Genomic DNA, 18,885 nt, shown 5'->3' with positions numbered 1-18,885 from the left:
TTCCCCATTTTGTAAAATAGAGATCAGAATGTCTATTCCCACACAGCCACAATGTTATGGAAAGGACAAAGCGAGATTATCTACATGAAAGCTCTTGGAAACCAGTCAAATGCCATCCAAATGCAAAGTAAAAGATAGCAGCACAGGACTGTGGGACTGGCATTGGATTAAGACTCTGGGGTCATGAATTCAAATGCTGACTCTACTACCTGCTACTACTTACTAGCTGTGTGTCCCTAGGTAAATTACTTCACCCTGTTTGCCTCAGTTTTCTCATCTGGAAAATGAGCTGGAAAAGAAAATGGCGAGTCAGTCCAGTATCTTTGCCATGAAAATCCCAAAGGAGGTTATGAAGAATTGGACTTGACTAAAACAACTGAACAACATATACCAGGTACTGTGCTAAGTGCTAGGGACAGAGATACTTTCTAGTTTTTCTCATCCGTAGAGTAAGGGGGACCCCTAATATTCGCCTTCCAGCTCTAACTCTACCATCTTAACAGCATCAAATGTGCCTTCTAACCCAGGTACACGTGGACTCCTCCTTTAGACGCAGCACCCCTTATTCTCCCCCAGGTTAACTTTACAGCCACATCAGGAAACCAAATCATCTTGTGGCATGTTCAGACCTGCTCTGTTCATTCTCCTCCTGAGAAGGTGCATTTTTCAAGCTGTCCTTCCCCTGGAGTGGCTGGCCTTGTACCGCCCTGGCTATGGTTTACATTTGCTTCTACTGACTTGCCCTGTGGGGTTAGGAACTTCATTAAAACATGCTCCCACAAGGTCTCCTTTAGGGTCTGCTGCCAAGATAGGTTTTCCCACTCTCGTACCATTCCCTTGATAGGTCTCCGCTGCATGGAAACTATGTTGAGAAAGTCTCCTCGAGGCTAGTGGGATATCGTGCTCCACAATGTTCTTTTTTTCTTTGCTGGTCCCCCTGCTTCCCCTGGTCGAGGCCACTCATAATCGGGGAGTAGGCACCTCGCCACACAATAGAGGAACACCCCCTCCAAAACGCCACCCTCCCGCTCCCTTTCGGCATGCCATGGTTCTTGGAATATCCTCAGCATTAAAGTCACTCCTTGAGCAGTAAGAGCGTCTCCAAAAGCCCCTGTTAAAATATGCTTGTTGAGAAATGGCTCCTATGAACTCATCAATAGCCACTGAAAAACTAGCACAGATTTGCCAGCTATCACCTACTGGAATAGCAATACAACTCCAGATATGATTTTGATTATATACAGATATATAAATATAATTATGTACAGATAGAATTATAGATAATATACGTAAACTCCATTTATAGAGCTCTAAGGTTTATGAAACATTTTCTACATCATTCTTCTCACTTGATGCTTACAACAACACTCTAAGTTAGGAGCTCCTCCTCATCCCCATTTTACAGAAGAAGAAACTGAAGATGGTAGAGGTTAGCTGATTTGTTCAGGGTCATATTACTAGTATTTTAAAAAGGATTCAAACTTGGCTCTTTTCAACTCTTAAGTCAAAATTCTCCATTGTTTAACCTAGTTGGGGCAGCCAAATGGCACACTGGAGAGAGTGCTAAGCCTGGAGTCTGGAAGATTCATCTTTATGAATCCAAATATGGCCTCAGATACTAGCTATATGACCCTAGACAAGTCGCTTATTCCCATTTGCCTCCGTTTTCTCATCTGCAAAATGAGATGGAGAAGGAAATGGCAAACCATTCCAGTATCTCTGCCTAAAAACCTCCAAATGGGGTCACAGAGTTGGACACAACTGAACAACAACAAAGCTGCCCTATAGGAAGGAGGGCTGCGGTACCCGAGGGCACAGAGGCAGAAGAAGGCAAAAGGGGCATGGTGAGTAGGGTTTGAGGAATCTAGGACCTAGAGCTGAATGAAACAAAGGCTGAGTATTTAAGAGAAGAGATAGGAGCAATGGAAATGGAGTCAAACCAGCCGCCATGACTGAGGCTGGTCAAGATTTGCTCTCATGTGAGCCGAGGAAGAGAGGCAGAACCGACGAGGAACAGCGTAGCTATAGCAGACAGAAGCAGGGGCATTTGGGGAGGGGGGGATAAGCCACATTGACAGGTGTGAGATAAATGGGGAAGGGAACCCAGAACAAGAAGGAAAATACAGTCAAGTCACTCCACAATACAAGAACAAACAATTCTATCCACTGCAATTCTTTGAAGCATTGGGGCACAATTCTAGGCATGAACAACTTTAAAAATTGGGTCTTTACTATGTACTGCCTGAATAATACATCAATAGATTCCTGAAATTTCTTTTCTTTAAACCCTTATCTTCTGTCTTAGAATCAATACTGTCTATTGGTTCTAAGGCAGAATAGTGGTAAGGGCTAGGCAATGGGGGTTAAATGACTTGCCCAGGGTCATACAGCTAGGAAGTATGCCCTATTGTACCCCAATAATGACATGCCAATCTGAGAGCATTTAACTGAAGGGCAAGCTAAGTTCCATTTAATTCAATAGTGTCTGAAGGTACCATATTCAGCTTATGGTACTCTGCTGAAGACACAGCAACCAACCTTTAGGATACCGACACAAATCATAAATCCCCTCATCTCTCTAGACCTCAGTTTGTTCATCTGTGCAATGAAAGGCTCGGGATAAAAGAAGGATAAATTTAAAACCCAACTAATATATGAACATTACGGTACCATAGGGGAGTAAATGCAATACTGTGGAGTCCAAGCTTCCTCTAATGAAAAGCTAGAACTATCTCTGGCTCAAGCTAATTGAAAAAGGCAAATTATCTAGGTGGTAAAATGCAGCTGACTAAGCTGTGCATATTTTCTGATGAGTGGCTTTAGCATTTCAAAGATAGATAAAGCATTACAAAAAAAGAACCACACACCAGTCAGCTGAAGAACAATTAAGTGGCCTCTTCAGAGAGCTCATTTCTCAGTACTTCTATACTCTGAATGGTTTTATGCTGCACACCAAATTACCCTATCCTGGCAGAGCTTGATAAATTCTACCATACAAAGGTTGGTGAATTGAGAGTCCTGGGACTAAAAGAGAATAAGGACAGGATGATGTCTGTGCTTCCATTTACTAAGCTACAGCATCCCACAGAATAAAACCTTTGACGAATGGAAAATGTTCATCTTCCTTTAGTTTTCAAAAACACTACATATTTTGCCTGCAACTTAGGGAGCTCAAGCTTAAAACAATGATGGCCTTTTTTTTCCCTGAATGGTTCTTGGATCTTACCCCTCTTCCCTCAGTTCATGATCTTAGATCTACCAGGGAATAACAAATTACTCTATTACAAGGCAATTGTACAGCTCAACTTGAAGAAACACAGAATTCAAGAATATTTTTACCATTTTTCAGCCCTTTCCAGATAATTCAAAATCTATAAACTGGAGTGTTTTTAGATTATGAGATGTTACTATATAAGAAATTTCACAGGCTTGGAAATGGGAAGTCCTGGGTTCAAATCTGATCCAAGGCATTTCCTAGCTGTGTAACCCTGGGCAAGTCACTTCACTCCCATTGCCTAACTCTTACAACCGATATATAGTATTGATTCTAAGTTGGAAGGTAGGGGTTAAAAAAATCTAAGGATATATTCTTCATGTAACAGACAGTAAAGACCTGATTTTCAATGTTGCTCATGCTTAGAATTGTGTTCAAAATCAAACATTTTTAAAGGAGAAAATAGGAAGTTTGTTTCAAGTCAACAGAAACATTCTCTTCTAATAATGATGAAGCATCTGTAGCCATAGACATATCCACTATACACTAGGATAAATTTTTGAGATGCTGCGGGGCATTCTGTCTTCAACCAACAGTGCAAATGAGATAGGACGGGAGGTTGAAGTTGACGAAGAGATGGCATATTGTAATTGCAATACGGTAATATTGTGAATATTGTTGACATGTCAAAACACACTTATACTGATTTTCTGCAGGCTGAAAAAAATCACTTGGGAGAAGGCTGCTCTGAACGTGATTCACCAATCAATGTTGTAATATGGTGGCCAAAAAATACTACCTTGCCTGAGAGGTCTCATCACCATCCATTCTTCCCTTCATCTTCATGAGATAGGCAACCCCCAAAGCCAGGAGAGATTCAGAAAACAAGGGCTTAAGGCAGCATCTGAGGTCATTGCCTGATGTCCCATACAATCTTTCCTTCTCTGTAAAATGAGGATGTTAGACTCAATGATCTCTAAAGACTCTTCCTGTCCTCCATCTACATCTGCATTTCTTTGAGCACATCACCCTAAATGGCTGTCATGATAAACCCCTAGAGTTCTCAAAAAAAGGTATAAATTCATAATGCTCGGTTTAAGAAGGCAAGGAGTGAACTCAAGACATTTTGCAAAGATTTCTGTGTAAAAATTAAAATTAAAGTTTGGAAGCACAGAAAATTGTTAGGCGGAACAGCTGCATAACTGATGATGCTAGATAACTAGATAAAAAAGGCATCAATGTAATTACAAGTTATAATCCCTATTCCATGATGAGATCTTTGAGCATTCATGTAACTTAAAACTATTTTTATACAGGTTTATTGAGTTTTCTCTCTCTCAAACAAAAAGCATGTTTACAACAAAAAGACATTTAAAAAATAATTTCTCTTTTTCACCCTGGATCCTTTCCAGGTTTGACATCTCCTAATTCTTCCACTTATTGCCATATCATCATTTCTTAGAGAAGAATCCTGGGGTTTTTCTGCTGGTTTCCCATGACTTCCCCTAGGACGCCCACATCCCTGACCTTAGTTTACTTTTTTGGTCCAGGTGCGAGCTACAGAGAAGAGAAACGTGTATATGTCAGATAAAGGAAATGGAGAAATCTAAGCAGGTGACAAAGGACTGAATGGGAGGAACTAGGGGACCATTTCTAGTACTTTGCCCTAAACAAATTCCTAGACCATCTGCTATGGAGGGGGGAGAGAAATGTAGGACTGTATTAGGATATTTTGGAATGGATGAAGAAGATCTAGTGAGAGGTGACAAATGACAAACACAGGACCTGGGAGTAGCAAGAGCAGTAGAAAGAATCCTTAGTCTGGGATCAGAAGGCTGGATCTCTAGGTTAGGTTCTTCTGCAACACCCTAGACCAGTGGTGGGTTTGGGTACCCCTGGGAGCCCCTGAGACTCTTATTGTGTCCATGAAGTCAATTTATTTTTATAATAATATTAGTGCAGCTAGGTGGCACAGTAGATATAGGGTTCTGGGCCTGGAGTCGGGACTCATCTGGACTCATCTTCATGAGTTTAAATCTGGCCTCAGACAAAATCCTAGGAAAGTCACTTTACCCTGTTTGCCTCAGTTTCCTCATCTGGAAAATGAACTGGAGAAAGAAATGGCAAATGACTCCAGTATCTTTTCCAAGAAAACCCTCAAATGGGGTCACAGAGTCAGATGCAATTTAAATGACTAAACGCTAATATTAAAAAATTTAAATTTCTAATATGGTAAATACAATAGATATAACCCATATACAAAAGCTCTTAGGAGGGCTGTTCTTTAATAATTTTTAACCATGAAAAGGGGTTCTCATTTTTAACTATGAAAAGAAATCCTCAGACTGAAAAGTTTTGAGAACTGATATTCTAGACAAAAAACCCAACCTCCCTTGGCCTCAGTTTCTCCAAACAAGAGAATTGGGCAAAATCTCTAAAGTCCTTTCCAACTCAAAAATGCAAGCCTCTGGGCCTAATTCTCTCCTGTCTCTTCTCCTGCCGTCAAGATGAAGAAGAGACTTCAGTCCTGAGTCAGGAAGGCAGCTGGCTCTCTTCTCCTAGGTCTGGTCCAAAAAGACAGGCAGTTTTGTTTCTGGCAGCCTCCAAGGGGCCAGATGGCACGAGACCACCCAGCATCCCAGCCCCAAGGGATGAGAGGCCTGGAGGAGCACAAAATGGTCAGCTGTAATCGGAGCCCAGGAGTTGTAACAGCTTCATTTCTGTTTTCCCTTTCAGAGCAAATTTGAGGCAATTTCCATTTCTTTTTTTTTTTCTTTGAGCCACACAAAAGCTTGTGAGGGAGCGAGTGAGCATCTCCACACACGGGCCATCCATCCAACCTTCCTCCTCCCCAGAAAACTAGCCACAATGTATTACCATCAGCTCAGGGCTGAGGGAGGCCCCCAGTTTTTCCAGACTGTCAGTCCTGGGTATCTCTCCCTTGGCCCCTCTCTGGTTTACAGAGTCAGCTCACCTCTACCAGAGCAGGCCTGCCAGGCTTATTTTTAACAGCTCTGATTGAAGCTGGTTTCCTGCTGACATTTACACTCCCTCATCATTATCAGCTTGAAGCTTCCAGCAGCCAAGATAAAAGGCTGGAGTGGGGGAGAGAGAAGGGAGGGAAAGAGGTAAGTAATGAAATGTCAGAACGTTTGTGTGACTTGTGTGCATCCTACAAGAGGAAGGCACCAAGAGGCGTCCCGAGACAGAGAGAGAGATTGAGCAGCCCCAGAGACCAGCTGGATGAGGAGCCTTTAATGTGGCCGAATTCCACTCACTCAGATGACCTGCAGGAAAGGTTTCAATGGTTTTTCACCCAGAACACCTGGAGTGAAGAATTTTTAGTGCCTCTCCAGCAGCAGCTGAAAGCCATTTGCACAATCCTGTAACCCACTAAGGCTGCAGAAAATAGCTCCCTTACTCTGGTAACAATTCAACCCATATTTAAGTGCCTGCTGGATGCAACCCCCTTGTGCAAGACACAGAGAGAGAGACTCAACAGTTAGATAAGATGTGAGTCCCTCTCGATGTGGAGGATGCAGTCCATTGGACAGAACTTGGTATTTTATAGCCATTCTCCTTCAAAAGAAAGAAGAAGGGATCTGACTCAGAGGTTAATATCCTTAGAGATACATTCCTTAAGATTTTGACTATCAGTACTATTTATTTGCTTAAATCTAAATGCTTCAGCTTGGCATTCAAGGCCCTATTCCCAATGCCATTATGTCATTCATTGTTCCCCAGAAAAGCCTTTCTATTCTATCTTGCCTACTTATTGCTTCCTGTACAAATTGGGACTATTTTAAAACTCTTTACTTTAAATTTTTTTTTATTTAAAACTCTTACCTTCTGTCTTAAAATTGATGTTAAGTATTGGTTCCAAGGTAGAAGAGTGTTAAGAGCCAAGCAATGGGGATTATGTGAACTGCCCAGGATCATACATCTAGGAAGTGTCTGAGGCCAGATTTGAACCCAAGTCTCTAGGTCTAGTTCTCAATCCACTGCATCACCTAGCTGCACCTATATTCATCCTTGACTATGTGTCTCCTCTTGGCAGTCTAAGTTCTCTGAATTGGTCTCCCACTTTCTTTTTGCTATACATTAAGATATCTTCTTCATCCAGACAGCATTTGGGTTTAAAAAAACTTTATTAAAACTTCCCTTTGGGAAAGGAGGGAGGGAGATAATTTGGATCAGATTGTTATTACATGTAATTGGACAAATAAAAGATCCTTACCCCAAAAAAGGGCTTCCATGTAGGACTTTAGATGGGAAACCAATATTAGGGCAGCCCGAAAAGAATCGTGGGGTTTACTTATCTAACTGGCCAGTTAGACTCCCAGTCAGAGAGAGTTCTAATTCACTGTTATAATGCAGTTGTCCAGCTCAAAGCCAACTGACAGACAATACAGCTAAGCAGTGATGGGAAAGACAGGCCAGGCAAAGGAGGGTCCTGGCTATCTAATATAAGAGAAAGGTCCCAGGCGGCAGTAGGAGAATACAAAGCATGTACGGATGCCCTGTAAATGATCAAACAACAGGAGGCATTTCCAGATCCCTAGACTATTGCTTAGTGTTTTCAACATGTCAGAAATGAAATCTACTGCCTGGGACCCATTTGGGGCAGAGAAAACAGCAAAGGTATGGCCACTCTTAGGTGGGAAGACAAACTGGAAACAGAAGTTAGGGGAATTGGGAGGCTTGGGGAACTGGGCAGCTGGGTGTTCAAGAAGGTAAAAATTTGGTTGGAGAATAAGGTACTGAACTTATTGAGGAGGGAAAGTGACTGGGAGATCTACAGGTATCAGCAACAGAGATCTAGACAGCATGACATCAAGAGAGGAGGTACTTAATAAACATTTACTGATTGAATGAAGGCGGAAGGAGATGAGGCAGTGATTGAGTGATGGCGGCAGAGGGAGAGTTTGTAAGTGGCCCTGGAGCATTCAGGGCATTTTTTGACATATTATTGCATTTCAGCCTCTCCCTCTGACCAAGCCTTCCAGCTCTTGCCCTGGGTCCTGTACTCCTGACTTGTGAAAGCTCACTACTTCTAGATATCCCAAACCCTCCCACCATAATGCTCACTGGACACCTTTCTACCATGATGCACCTATTATACATCACTCCTACCCCTCAACCTTAAATCCTATACCACACAACACACACTTTTCCACTTCTTGGAAAAGTTATAGAGTCACCCCTATCATTCCTAGAAAGGACACATCAACCAATTACCAAACCCTGCAGCCTCCCAGACCAGAACACTCCTCCCTTATGTGTTGTCTTCCCCTATGAGAATATAAGCTATTTGAAGTCTGGGACAATCCATACTAGTGTAATCCAGAGAAAAAAAATTTTGTGCACTAGGACAGCCTAGGAAGGCTTCTCAAAGGCAAAGAGATTTTAGTTATATCTTGAAGGGTGGATAGAATTTGGAAAGAATTGAAGAGGGGATAGGAGGTGAGAAGATTCTAAACAAAGAGGAAAAAGATGAGATCCAAAAATACTAAGCAGAATGTTGTGGCCTCAGTGTTGGGTTACTGCTGGGAAATAATGGCTACAGAGAAAATTCGGGGTCAGATTGTAGTTTAGGGTGTTCAATGTCAAGTTAATGTGCTTAAATTTCACCTTCCAAGAGTAAGAAACCTATGAAAGACCCAAAGATCCCTATCTCTAACTCCTATGGCCCTATAAGTTTTTTGAACATGGAAGTCATGACCAAAGTAATTCCTAGGAAGGTGATACGCATAATGGATAGGAAGGAGCCAGAGGCAAGAAGACCTATTTTAAGGATGCAACTATAACAGTCCAGATTTCAGGTATTAAGGGTTTTAATTAGGGTATTTGCAATGATAAGGAATAGGTATAGGAAGGAAATTGGAAGGAAGGTCTTGGCAGAATTCAGAGATAAAATGGATAAAGAAAGATAAAGAAGAAAGAAAGGGATCCATTATTGACCAGTGACCTAGGCACTATGCAGCTAAGTGGCCGAGTGTGTAGAGTGCCAAGTCTAAAGTCAAGAAGACTCACCTTCCTAAGTTCAAACCAGACATTTACTAAATGTATGTCCCTGTGCAAGTCACCTAATCCTGTTTCCCTCCGTTTCTTCATTGCGAAATGAGCTAGAAAAGGACATGGCAAACCACTCCAGTATCTATGCTAAGAAAATCTGAAATGAGGTCACAAGGAGTCAGAAACAACTGAAAAACAACATGGCAACAACAAAGGCCCTTAGTAATACAACCATAAACAAAACTGAGTAAATCAGAGGGGAAGATAATTTGGGATAAAGGAGCAAGGAAAATGAGGAGTCTGGTTTCTGACACATTGAGTTTGAAGTGTTAAGAGACAGCCAAATAGAAATGTCCAATAAGCAGTTGAAAACACAGGACAGATCTGGAATTATGTCCAGGGAGTTATAAAACAGTGTATCTTTTACACCTTGCAATGCCATTACTGGATCTGTTTCCCAAAGGTACTCAGGGGGAAAAATTATTCATAGTAGCTCTCTTTGTGGTAGAACTGAAAATTGAGGAATGGCTGAACCAGCTGTGGTATATAGTATATGTGCCATAAGAAGTGATGAGCTGGTTAATTAAAAAAAATAAGAAAAAATATGGGAAGACTTCAATGAAATTGTGAAAAGTGAAATGAGTAGAACCAAGATAACATTGTATACAGCCACAGAAACAATGTTTGGAGAATAACTTGTATATGTCTGCCTACAAAGAAAGAACCGATAAAATAGAGAAATGAAAGGCATAGTTTATATATACATATTTTTTTTTAGTCAAATGATACCTTTTCTAGTGTGGGAAGGAGAATGAGGGAGATAACCTGGGAATTTTAATGTCACCAAAAAACAAATAAAATCATTTTTAAAAAAGAAAGAAAATGCAGGACACAGGGCTGGGGGTGTATGGATCTTGCCTATACTTATTTATTTACATGGTGCTGCCTGCATTGGAATTAAAGCTCCTTGAAGGCAGAGAGTGGTCTTGTGCTTTTTTAAAGGACAAAATCCTTACTTTCTGTCCTATTAACAACTTTAAGACTGAAGGGCAAGAGCTAGGCAAATGGAGTTAAATGATTTGTCCAAAGTTACAAAGCTAGGAAGTACCTAAGGATAGATTTGAACCCAGGACTTACTGTCTCCAGGTCTGGCTCGTTATCTACTAAGACATCTAGCTGCTTCTTTAATTAATTTCTAATCACTGTTTCCCATTTGCCCAAGTTCAGTCTAAATGTCTGAGGCCATATTTGAACCCAGGTCCTCCGGACTCCAGGCTTGGTTCCCTATCCTCTGTGCCACCCAGAAGACCCCCGTGACTTTCTTTGTACCCTCAGAGATTGGTATATAGTAAGCTCTTTATGAATAAGTGCTTGTTGACCAACTGATTGATTTGGAGGTAATGGTTAAAACCATTGAGAATGCACCAGAGTGTCAAGAGTACAGAATGCAGAGACAGAAAGACAGAGGGCTAAAGGCTTGGCCTTGGGGAGTGATGCAGGTACTAGCAAGTATTCGTTCTCCCCAGCTGGCCCAACTGTCCAGAGCTAAAGAAAAGTGGCAGATTTTACAACAGCTGAATGGAGCTGGTGCCATCTGGGATTTTCCCAAACAGAAAAACAACACAAAAGAAAATAGTTTCCCAATGTGCAAAGGCTGACAAAGTTTACCATATAAATAGACAGAGAGCCAGAGCCAGAGTTGTGTCTACCTGTAAGCATGTCTGTCTGTCTGTCTGTACATATGTATCTGTACACGGATATGAAAAAATATCAAGCTGAAAAAAGAATACATTTTCTGTCTTCTCCTTCATTCTGGCATTTAAAGGGGGCTTCAACCACGTTTCAGCAGCCATATTACTGCAGAGGAATAGTAATGGGGGCAATCTCACCAGGAGATTGAAGAACCCAGAGCTTGGGGGTAGCCGTCACCCTCAGAGCTATCCTGCTGGGTTCCTTCTTGTTGTTATGAAATGGAATTTATACATGAAAATCAGGAAAGAGGCCAGCCCTGGGCACCCCAGCCATGGGCCTGACATAACTGACAGCTAATTAGAAAGCTCCATTTGTGCCTAACATTGAAAAGCCATTTAATAATTAAATGTCTTATCTGTATTTAAATGTCTCTGACAATATATACTTAAACCGTGGCCAGGGAACCAATTTTCTCACTTCCATCACCCCCAAAGACACAATATTTGAAGGCTTGCATCTCCCCTCTTGACAATAAATTGCATTATGTCAAAGTAATTTGAATCAGAAAATGTTCCAGGGTTTCATTTGGATCTCTTTACTGGCTTTTGGATTGATGAAACACAAAGAGAGAGACACAGAAACATCCTGACATGAATATGTCCCTTCACCAATCACCAAGCTGCAATTTCTATGGCAAGGGTTTTATTTGGGGGGCAGTTTTTCAGGGGTGGGGAGAGGGGGAGAGGAGGGTAATACCACATGAGGCACTCCTTAGTTAGGTGAACATTAATGCAAATTGCTTGGAAGCTGGTAGGATCAATAGCCCATTCAATGAGGGTGGAAGAGGAGGGTAGGTCATCACAGCCAATCCAGGAGCCAAGGAAAGAAGCCACTGAGACGGAGACAACAGATGTTGTTAACTTTTCAATAACCCATATGAAAATAAGAAAAGAGTCGTCGGTGCTAGCATTGGAGCTGGGCAGAGAAGGCACTGAGCCCAGAGAAGAAATTGGTCTTGGCATTTTCCAAGGAAGCCCCAGCCCTCTTTTCCACCTTTCATGTCAGACAGCCTCATTAAGAAATATTTATCGAACACACTCAGGGAGGAGAGAAAGGCAGGCAGGCACCAAGACATCTTCCCAAGGAGTCCAGAGATGAGAACTACAAGGGACTCGAAGTCATGGCGACTCTTGAGTGCATTCTGAATAAATCAGACTCAAAGCAAGTCCCCATGAGTCTAGGAGAGATGCTACTAATGCTATCCCTCTAAGATTACCTTCCATTTACATTTGTGTGTATAATTATTTATGCAGTGTCTCCCCCATTTGAATACAAGCTCATGGAGGGCAGGAAGCATGCTTTTGCTTTTCTTTGCTTCCCTAACACATAATACACACACACACACACACACACACACACACACACACACACCAGTTGTTAATCAATGCTTGTTGATTGACTTCTGACCTTAAATTGGTTACAAATTAAATATATCTAACCAAATGACCCTTAACAAGGAATCAGAGGATCACAGATAGAGACTTACAAACCATCTGCTCCAACTCCCTCATTTTCCAGGTGGAAAACTAGGATCTCTAGGATTTACTAGAGAGCATTAAACTCAAGGTTATACAGGTGATAAATGGAATAACTGGGATTTGAACTCAATACCTTGCGGCCTATAAATTGCAGAATCAAAATGCTACAGCAAAAAGGCATTTCAAAGATAATCTAGTCAAATGCTCTCATTTAAAGTGGAGGAAATTGAGACCCAAGAAATGGAGTCACATCAGTAGTAAGTAACAGAAGTCAGATTTCCTACTTTATAAATTCATACAGATTTAAAGATGAAAAAGTTCTTAGACTGCCAGAGGGTCCAGATTTAAATCTTAGTTCAGACATTTACTACTGGCATATCCTTAAGGATTCTTACAACTTTTCTAGGTCTCTCTTCAATCTTCTGTAAAATGGGGATTAAAATTAAAATTAGTCTTTCCTCTCTACCTCGCAAAGCTGCTGTAAAGTTAAAATGAGATCATGTGCATGAAACTGACTAAAAAATACAAGTTACCACACTAAACAAATTATTACTATTACAGTTGTGATCATTCATAATAGTAATCATTTGTTTTGGTTTTAGAATTTGGAATTTTGTTTTTAGAAATTAGAATTTAGAAACCTATAAGCATGTAGGTATTTTTCTCAATAACATGTTTTATTGTTTACATGTCATATTCCCTTTAGTATCTTGAAAGCTTGAGGTCAAATATTGTATTGTTTTTTATTTTGAATCCTAAGTCAAGACTTTGTACATAATAGCTACTTAGTAAATGCTTGTTGAATGAAAAAGAATAGCAGGGAATTGAATTCTCCACTACTGTTTAGTTCACCCTGTTTTTCTCTAGGCTTAAAGGCAACTGATTCTTTTCATACAACTATTTAATTCTTTTCTTTTTTAAACCCTTACCTTCTGTCTTGGAACCAAATATTGTATTGGTTCCAAGACAGAGGAGTGGTAAGGGCTAGGCAATGGGGTCAAGTGACTTGCCCAGGGTCACACAGCTAGGAAGTGTCTGAGGTCAAATTTGAACCCAGGACCTCCTGTCTCTGGGCCTGGCTCTCAATTCACTGAGCTACCCAAATGCCCCCATTAATTCTTTTTAAAACTAGACATATACAAGATTCTAGTTCCTGAGGTCACCTTGGCATTGAGGAAGGAGGCAATGGGGAACCATTCTAAGTTCTAGGGCAAAGTAGTCACAGGATGATAGGTTTATGTGCATCTCCTCAATCTGCCTGAAAGCTTCTTACTCTGCCTGTGTTGTATTTCTAATGCCGTTTAATGCTTTAAATGCAGTAGGCACTCAATAAATGTTCAATGAATGCCAATGATTATTTCTCACCTTTTCACACCTCTAGCATTTTAATACAACCAATTCTAAGTTCAGAGGCTTCTAGATTTAGAGCTAGAAGGGTCCTTGGATGCCATCTAGTCTACAACTTTCCTCTTTTTTTACAAACGAGGAAACTGAGACCCAAAATGATTTACTTTGGTCCTTAAATAGGGAGCAGTGGATAGAGGACTAAGCTTGGAATCAGGAAGACTCATATTCCTGACTTTAAAATCCAGGTACAGGCACGTATTAGCTGTGTGGCCCTGGGCAAGTCACTTCACCCAATTTGCCTCCATTTCCTCATCTATTAAATGAACTGGATAAAGAAATGACACTCCAGAATCTTTGCCAAGAAAACCTTAAATAGGGGACCTGAATAGTGGGACACAATTGAAATGACTTAACAACACAGGCTCTGTGTAACACAGTTAGTACATGACAGAAACAGGGTTTGAATCCAGATCTTCTGATTCCAGAACCAAAGCTGTTTCTGTTGTGCCATCCTAATTTGGCAGAAGTGTTTTTCAGTCACTTCTAGTGCTGGAGTCTCCCAGTCTTAAGTCTTAAACGACTGGGGCTCTGAGCTCCAGCAGCCTCAGCAGCTTTCTTCCAGAGGCCCTTGAAGGAACAAAGCCTAAAAGGATGAGGAAGGTGTCTCTGACAGCTTCAGGGAAGAGTTCCCTTCAAAATCTCTCCACAGCTCTGAAAGCCAAAGCTCAGCTCGGTGCTTACATCAGAAGAAGGCATTATAATCATCTTCATGGGGAACTTTTCCCAGAGAGAAACTGGGAGTTCATGCCACTCTCTCTGTCTTGAGCTCCGGCTTTTTCTCTTCTACTTCGTCCCCCTCCCCATTCTCCCTGTCAAACAGAGCAAGGGTGATGAAAAGGACTGGGGTTCAAAATTAACATTTCAAAGTAAATATGAGAATAGTTTGGGCTCCTGCCTGCCTCTTGAATGGCTTGAGAGTGAGTCAGAACACAGAGGTGAGTTGAGAAAAGGGATTTGCAGCTCCCTGATGCTTTTATGCCTGGATCAATCATCTCTTAGTTTCCTGATGCCAACCATGAAAGAGATGCAGCAGTCAGCATGGCGTTACCTAGGCGAGGCCAAAGTCTTTTATTGTACCAGGCCACTCACAGGCTTAACGTCAGGGCGGTGATGGGACATCCTTAGCTTCAATCCACCGATGTACTGATTTCAAATCCTTTCTCCCTTTCTACCTTCCAAACCTGCCTTCAATTTGGAGAACTGGCCGCCATTTTTATTCAGCTCAATTTACCTCCAATCCCATAATTTGTCTAGCTAAAGGCAAACCAGGAAAAGGGCATCCTGACATTACTCATGGCCATTTCTTCGCTCCCTAAGCGGCCTTGAAGATAGCATTGAGAACCCCGTGGGAGCTTTGGCTGCAAATGGAAAGCTAAGAACCTGTGAAGCGGTTTCCGCTTCTATCAGATTCCCTCAGAACTTTCTAATAGCTGCAATTGTTCTATACTGGAGTGGGTAGAGCTGCCTGGCAGACTGAAAGTTGTAGTGGGTCTAAGAAATCCTCTAGGATCTTAGAAATCCCCTAGAAATCTAGGAGTTTTTAACCATTTTTGAATCATGGACCTTTATGGCAATCTGATGAAACCAGCTGAAATCAAATGAGATAATATCTGGAAAAATCTTAGTATCACTTTGCCTAATACCTACTGAGTGCTCAATAAATATTCATTCCCTTCCTCTCCTCATTCCCACCATGGATCCCTTCTCAGAATCCTGTTTTTATAATACACACATATATAACCAGAGGCTCAAAGCCTACTAGTATAAGATCTTCCTCATACAATAAAATATATATGATTACAAAGGTACCAATCATATTGAAACAATTATCTTGGTAGATAGGTTCCTAAATATTTTATATTGTCTCGAGTGATTTTAAATGGAGTTTCTCTTTCTAACTACTGCTGCTGAGTTTTGTTGGAAATACATGGAAATGCTGATGATTTTTGTATCTTGTACCCTACAACTTGGCTAAAGTTGTTCATTATTTTTCACTAGCCTTTTAGTTGATTTTCTGGGATTCTCTAAGTATGCCATCATATCATCTGTAAAGAGTGATGGTTTAGTCTCCTCATTGTCTACTTTAATCCCTTCAATTTCTTTTTCTTCTCTGATCGCTCCTGCTAGCACTTCTAGTACAATGTTAAATAACAGAGGTGATAATGGGCATCCTTGCTTCACTCCTGATCTTATTGGAAAGTTGGCTTCTAGCTTGTTCCCATTGCAGATGATACTTGCTGATAGTTTTAAAAATATACTGTGAAACACAATTATCAAAACTTTTTTTTACAGTTCACAGACACTCCCCGCCCCAAACCAGGTTGAGAATCCCTAGCCAAGTCCAATCCCCTCCTTTTAAGGATGAAAAAACTGATAAATTAAGTGATGGACCCAAGATCCTAGATTCAAAGCCAGGTCATTGGACTCCAAATTCACCACTCTTCCTTGGCAACATCACATTGGCTATCCAAATACACTATCCCCGGATGACTTTCTGCAATGGGTACTAGTTATGAGGTTGGATCTCTTGGTTTCTTTTATTCTCTAAAATGTGCCAGGATTCTGAGATGCTTTAATTCTCTAAGATTTTTTGATTCTATGACAACCACAGGGACAGATATTTATAGGCACAGATGCTAAATGTACCCAAAGTTGTGCTTGGCTTGAAAAGGTCCTATTCTCTAAACTGTCTATCATGTATCAAATAGTGCTTTCTATAGAAAATAGGCAGAGGAGCTCATTGAAAATGGCTTGATATTCTGATCATTTAAGTGAATACATCCTTATTTCCATGTCACATGTAGGTACAAATGCATAAAATAAAATATGCATTAAACAACACAGAGGATTACAAAGGAAATGAATTTCATAGGATCAGAAATGTAGAAATCAAAAACATCTCAAGAGAGCAGAGTCTACTCCTATTATATCATTTTAATAGACGAGGAAAGCTGATAAAGGTTAAGGGTTTTTCTTAGGATCAAATAGTAATGGTCTGAGGCAAGATCTGAACTTGTTTTCCTAACTCCAATCCCAGTGCTCTATCCATTGTACTACCTAATTACATCTTAAAGTCATCTAGAGCTAGAAGGGACCTTAGAGGTCATCTAGTCCAACACCTTTCTTTTAAGGATGAGGACAGCTTACCCAAGGTCCAAAGAGAATAAAGTAGCAAGAGTAAGGATTCAAATCCAAGTCCTTTGTCTCCAAATTGAATGTTCTTTCTCCTGCACCCTGATTTGGATGTCAGGTGAAAGGTCTCCTCATCTATCTATAGCGATCTGTTAAAAACATCATAGTGGCAAGACCTGATCACACACAAGAGGCTACAAAGCACAGCCTTGAATAATGGAACAAATGTCAAATTTGAAACTACAGGACCCATTTTAGATTTTGGCCCTGATACTTCCCAGCCATGTAAAAGTAGAGAATTCACTTATCCTGAGACTCAGTTTCTTCCTCAGTAAAATGAAAGGGTAATTGATCTCCCAGGTCCATTCTTGTTAAAAAATCCTGGGATGTTTTTGCATCCTCAAGGCTATGGGCACCCTGCCTGAGGGCCAATTCACTTTTCCTGGGAAATCATTTCCCTATAGATAACCATCAGGCATGTTCTGGCAGGGGAAAAAGATATGAAATAACAATTTACAGGGAAGGAAGAAGTCTTTCACCTTATGGATTTGTCTGACAAATTTCTTCTAGGCCTAAAGAAGGAGTTTTTAACATGTTTTTGTATTAAAGATGCTTTTGGCAATTCCATGAAATCTATGAACCCCTCTCAAATTCATAAAAGAAAATATAGTATGACAAAGGAAATAAATTATCTTGAAATGCCAATATATTTGAGTTATTATTAATTATATATATGGTATATTACTATATTATATTAATTATATATTGAATTATTATATTAAAATCAATATTGAGTTATCTAAAATTTTAAAAAATCTATGGGCCCTGGAATAAGAAGCCCTGTTTTAAATGGAAGTAGCTGAGATGTTAAAAGCTGATGGCTAAGAGGAGCACTCAGCTACCATTTCTGCTTAGCAGTAAGCCTAGAGAATTCCGACTCCAGTCATTGGCAGTGCTCACCTTGCAGCAAGCTTTTGCAAGCCCCTCCACCTCCCAGGGCATCTGAACAATAGGGACAGCACTTCTGGACTCCATTTCTATTCTTCCTCTCCCTTGCCCCCTTCCTAAAGAATCAGAGAAACCAAGGAGGCAGTAGCTTCAACAAGAAGACAAGGGCTTCTGTCCTATTCACTTCTGCAATGAAGAGAAGGAATGTTGCCTAGAGCGGAAGGTGTGGTATTGGTTTTCTCAGAAATAGGAGTGTGCAGTTGGCTATCCGTGGGGTAATATTCCTCAGGACACAATAACAAAAGCGTGTAGAGAGCTGATAACGGCTAAGGGGTTTTTCTAGAATCAAATAGAAGAGTCAGAGCTTTGCCCCAAGCAGAACTCACTCTGTGTGGTAGTAAAAAGAGCTCCCTTGCCCTTGGAATCAAAAGGATTTGGTTGGCTTATGAACTGTGTGACCAAGGATACATCACTTCCATTTCTTCATCTATAAAATGGGGGCAACAATGCTTACATTACCTACTGCACAGAGTTTAAAGTTCTAATAAAATGTAAGCCAAGTGTTATGTAAAGGGGAACTATTATTCATGAGGTAGACTTCTTAGAAAGCACCAGTCCTGGTGCATATCTCAAATACCTGGTACCATGTACCAAGCCCAAAAGCAAAAACCAGGAAGCCCCAAACTTTGGACAGAGAAGTCATTTCTGTACAGCAATATGGAATGGAACTTAAAGGATCTTTTCACTGAGCAAAACAGAAATGAGAAATAAGCATGGGGAATACTATCCTTGGTTGGTGCTATACTGCCAACTTAGATAATAACCCTCTTGAAATGTGGCACCCAGAACCCAACATGATATGGTAATGCACTGACCAGTAAAGAGCACAATGGAAACCTCTTGGTCTTTTTTTTTTTAAATACATCTTGAGCTGTAATA

The 18,885-nt window shown here is 40.7% G+C and overlaps 1 protein-coding gene and 1 long non-coding RNA gene across 2 annotated transcripts in view; one reads left to right on the top strand and one right to left on the bottom strand.

The window, feature by feature from the left end:
• SLIT1 (slit guidance ligand 1) overlaps positions 1–18,885 on the bottom strand; it is a 193,447-nt gene that overhangs the window by 62,418 nt on the left and 112,144 nt on the right. The gene's annotated exons all lie outside the window — the stretch shown is intronic.
• The window catches only part of LOC130454974 (uncharacterized), a 35,524-nt gene continuing 24,230 nt past the window's right edge, over positions 7,592–18,885 (top strand). Inside the window, exon 1 of the long non-coding RNA XR_008912719.1 lies at positions 7,592–7,855. This is a non-coding gene — a long non-coding RNA (uncharacterized LOC130454974). The remainder of the gene's footprint in view (positions 7,856–18,885) is intronic.

This window comes from Monodelphis domestica, chromosome 1 (assembly GCF_027887165.1).
Source record: "Monodelphis domestica isolate mMonDom1 chromosome 1, mMonDom1.pri, whole genome shotgun sequence".
NCBI classification, from domain to species: Eukaryota; Metazoa; Chordata; class Mammalia; order Didelphimorphia; family Didelphidae; genus Monodelphis; species Monodelphis domestica.
The sequence above is the reverse complement of the archived record's forward strand: the minus strand, read 5'-3'. Positions and strand labels throughout refer to the sequence as shown.